This window comes from Pteropus vampyrus, unplaced genomic scaffold, assembly GCF_000151845.1.
Source record: "Pteropus vampyrus isolate Shadow unplaced genomic scaffold, Pvam_2.0 Scaffold24, whole genome shotgun sequence".
Classification (NCBI taxonomy): Eukaryota; Metazoa; Chordata; class Mammalia; order Chiroptera; family Pteropodidae; genus Pteropus; species Pteropus vampyrus.
In genome coordinates, this window is record NW_011888805.1 from 11050017 (window position 1) to 11054403 (window position 4387).

The window sequence follows — 4387 nt, forward strand, 5'->3', positions numbered from 1 at the left end:
TCACTTCTCCAATCCAATCAATCACCAAGACTTGATATTACTTCCTCCCCAAAATCTCTTGAATTGGTGCACTTCTCTGCACTCCGATTGCTCCTACCCTTGCTCATACCACCATCATCTCTTACATGGTTTACAATACTAACATCTTAACTAGATTTGCTTTCTTCTCATCCATTTTCCACACTGCTGTCAGAATTATCTTTCTGAAATTAAATCTGACCATTTTACTCCAAACCCTATAATACTGTCTTGATCTTTTCGTAGCTTGCTTACCCTTCTTGTCTTACTTTCTCTCAAAGCCCCTAGTCTCTTTCATGACTTTTCAGTCAGCCATGCTAAATTTATTTCAGTTCTTGGATTATGCCAAGCTCACTTTTAGTGAGCACTATACCCCACCTTTTCCTGCCTAGAAACCTTTCCAGCCTGGATGATACTGCATAGTTTTAAATATGACTTCTGCTATGAAATATTCTCTGCCACCCCCACCCTCCATTATACCTCTGCAAGCTATTATAAAGGTCCAGGCGAGAGATGATAACAGGTCTACATCTCAGCCAGTCCAATAAACTAGGGAATATGTTCTGAAAATAACACCTAAGAATGAGCAGCCAGTTTTAACCTTTGTTTCTAACAGTGGGTACTTAAATCACAGTTGTGAGGACAGATAAAAAAAAAAAAAAAAAGGACATAAAACACCTATAATGCATAGTTCCTACAAGGAGCTCAATAAATGTCATCTATTATTAATCATAAATGTTCATGAAGTGTCAATTATTTGATAGGTACTGTGGTTGATCTTGGGCTAGAAAAATTAAAGTACAATACAAAAAATTAAAAAATTTATAGAATGAGTCTCTAACACATAATAGGATATATAGCAGGAGTGTTTGGAGGAATTAGCCAACCCAGTTAAGATTCAAAGGATGGACAATATTTGGGCTGAAACATGCAGAAGTAGAAATTTACAAGAAGGGATTTTTAGGGAAAGAAGACAATATGTGCAAGAACTGGGGCATGAAAAGGTGTGGATTGTTGTGTACCTACTTTAATATTGCAGAAGCATAAAATTGTAAGGTGGCAATGAGAAATGAAACTTCTCAGAGAGAGAGAATGACTTGGATGCTAGGGAAAATAACTAGATTTTTCTCCTACAGATCATGTGTGAAGAATTTTCAAGAGAATAACATCGGATTTCCATTTTAGTGAGGTCGTTCTAGTTAGCAATGTGGAGGATGGAATTCAGGGGTCAAAACTTGAATTGGGGGACTAGTAAAGAGTCTGTCTTACAATAATCCCCGTGAGACACTATGAAGGCTGGCATTAAGCAGTTAGAGTTAGGATGGATGTTAAGGTAGAATGGACGTGATTTAATGAAGGAGATATTTAGAATGCTCTATAGGTATCTAACCACAACACTGGGAGGATGATGGCGGCTTAAACCAAGATGGAAATCCAGAAAGGGGAGTAGGTTTTGAGTGGATGATGGCCAGTTCACTTTGAGATGCATTGGATTGGTAATATATCTCAGTGCCTTCTCACAGGATTTGGAGAAACAAATGCGATGTGCTTTGTAACGTTGCGATGCCAATGGAAGTGGAGAGCTGGCTTCCAAATAAATATGCATAACGCTCTCACTGTACAAAAGAAGCAACAGGTTATAGTGCTTGACCACAACTGCGGAAAATTCAAGAGTCGAGGAATGAGTTTACTATTTTTCCATTCCTGGTGACTCAGAACTAAAGATGGCGCCTGAGGCAGAAATGAGAAAGTGGGAGGAGGCACTGAGTGTATAAAAAGATGACTTTTTTTTGTTGTTCTGCTTTAAACACATAGTGAGATAATTCAGCGCCAAAAAGAGTCGATTATTCTTAAGATTTGCTCTGTAGTACAACTCTTCATTCTACGCTTAAAAGGATGTTTCCTTTTGCGAGCGCGATCGCGTGGGGTGGGTGAGTCTGTTTCTTTCTCCCAATTCATGTTTCTTTGGCCGGTTCCACGACAACCTCCCTGGCTCGCTTTGCCCCTCCCGTTTTTTCCCTAGGGCTGGCTACAGTTCTGAGGCGCACAAGCGCTTTCTGGGGAGTGGGTTGAGGCTCTAGGGCCACCTCCGCATTCTCGGGACCCCTTCCCGCTCCAAGGGTAGAGGATCGCATCCCTTTCGGGGGTGCGCAGGCGGCCACGCGCTTTCCGTGTGGGCTCCAGGAGTCCCGCGCGCAGCCCCCGGCGCGCGTACCCGGCCGCGGCCTGAGGACGCGCGGGCCGGCGGGCATGCGCACGCCTCCTCGGGCGCCGCGCTGCAGAGCTTTGGGGCCGGGGAGGGGACGGCGCGGGGGCGGGGCCGGGACGAAGAGGGCGCCGAAGTGGGGCCGCGGTCCAGCCAGGACCGCCTGAGTTGTCAAGGGGACGGTGGCGTAGGTAAGTGCTGACGTCAGCGGTGGCGCGCTGCCCGCATTGCGACACGGAGGTCGCTCTCCGAGCTGGGGTTACTGGCGGCTGGGATGGCTGTATGGCCCGCTGGCGCCCAGCCCGCCCCTCCTGGCGCGGAAGCCCCTTCGCACTGACCCGGTGTGGGCCACGGCGACACGGGCTGTCGGCCGCACTACGCTCCGCTCCCCGTGAGTACGCGGCAGGCGTGCTGGTGGCGGGGGCCCCGGGCCTGGCACTGGGTCTGCCCGGCCTTCCCGGGGCGCAGCGGCGTGGGCGGCAGCTCGGGTCCGAGGACGCAGCGGCGGCACTGCGCCATCGCAGGTTGACCTGCCAAGCGTCACTGAGCGGAGGGATGTGGTTTTTGGAAAACTCTTTGAGTACTTTTCCGTTCCCTTGCATTTGCTTCTCGGTACCGGAGAGAGTTCAGCGTGGTGTCCCGAAGAAGTGAATGCAATGTTTGCTTTTTCTACTCCGGATTCTGGTTTAAACGTTTTTAAAACAGATGGCGTAGTTAAGTGCGTTTATTTCCTTTTAGGATGTCAACCTGGTCCTGAATATTGAACCTGTGACTACCTTCTTGATTACATCCGAGGAAAGGTGATCGATGTGTTACATTTATAAGAGTAGAATTACATTAATAGAATCTTTTCGATACCTATAAAGTAGAAAAATATGTAGACTGTTTAGGAGTCCCCACCCAGTGGTTGTGCTGCGTTTCAGCATCACTGTGAAACATCTACAAACTGGAGTATATAGTTTTTCCTTTTTTTTTTCTTTTTGAAGAAAAGATGCTAGCAGTTTTTTCACCTGTTGCATTAATGATTGCTGTTATTGCTTGGGCTTTCAGGAAAACTATTGCGTATTATTAAGACTGGGAAATTAAAAAATATATGTGAAGTAAAATCAAATACGAAGAGTTTTTTAAAAACATATTTAGAATCTTGTTTGTTGATGGAGACTATCGTAGATTTATTAATCGAATTACATATACAGGGTTTTTTTCTCCCCATAGTATAAATTTTGGTTAAAGAGTGAATTATCCAAATCTCTGAGCTTTTTTTCTCTTGATCTTTAGTCATGTATTGGCTAATAAGAAGGTGATTACAGAAAAAGTAAAAAGAGATGAAATGTAATGCAGGTAATTTTCCTATTTAGTATCTCTTAACTGCACCTATTGAAAGGGGTTATGAGGGAGAAGATTTTAAAATAATAGCATGTGTAAGGTTCAGGAATGTCGTTTTAAATCTGACTTTAATTATTGCCATTGATGTTACTAATCAAATATTGGTCATTAATTCTATAATGTATTTGCTGTAGTACACACATTAACATTTAGAGGTTTTTTCTGTTACATTTTGAAACTATTTTCTGTTACATTTTGCTATGTTAAATAATGTCTTTCAATTGTACATTAAAATATTAAATAGTAAATAACAAATACATAATTTACTTAATATATTTTATCTATTACATACTTGTTTCTTTTTAATACTATAATAATGGACATAAGGTAATTTTGTTGATAACTTACAATGTGCCAACCACTCTGCTGATCCCTTTGCTTTTTAATATTTCCTTTTATCCTTATAATAAAATAGGTGCCATTTTAATTTCCCAGGCAAAAATCAAAACACACACACAACAGAAAAACGAACTTTAGTGAAATTAAGTAGCAAGAAGGAGCATTAAGTGAGTGGCAAAACAAGAGCTTAAGCCTGAGTCTTTTTGACCCTAGAACCATTCTTAGTGACATTACCCCTCTTTTTAAAATGGGAACACATAGACAAAGAGCATAGGCCTAACTATCCAAAAAGCTAGCAGTTTGGTGAGGGTTATAGAACATTTTACCAGGGTGAAAATTTAGGGCTGAGCTAGAGGGAAGTATGAAGATCAAGGCACTGTGGAACATAGAGGAGAAGTATTTAACTGCCCCTCAAGTTTAGAGCAACTGCCTATGAAG

At 42.7% G+C, this 4387-nt stretch overlaps 1 protein-coding gene across 5 annotated transcripts in view; it reads left to right on the forward strand.

Annotated features, from left to right (window-relative positions):
• The first annotated feature begins 1752 nt into the window (after window positions 1-1752).
• AHI1 (Abelson helper integration site 1) overlaps window positions 1753-4387 on the forward strand; it is a 169235-nt gene continuing 166600 nt past the window's right edge. For 2 of the 5 annotated variants that reach the window (XM_023528392.1, XM_011356176.2), the window contains exons 1-2: window positions 2285-2415; window positions 2963-3024. The gene's annotated coding sequence lies outside the window, so the exon portion shown is untranslated. Of the gene's footprint in view, window positions 1950-2284; window positions 2416-2439; window positions 2616-2962; window positions 3025-4387 lie in introns of those variants that run through there. The other 3 variants (XM_023528394.1, XM_023528393.1, XM_023528395.1) reach the window with 3 other exon arrangements.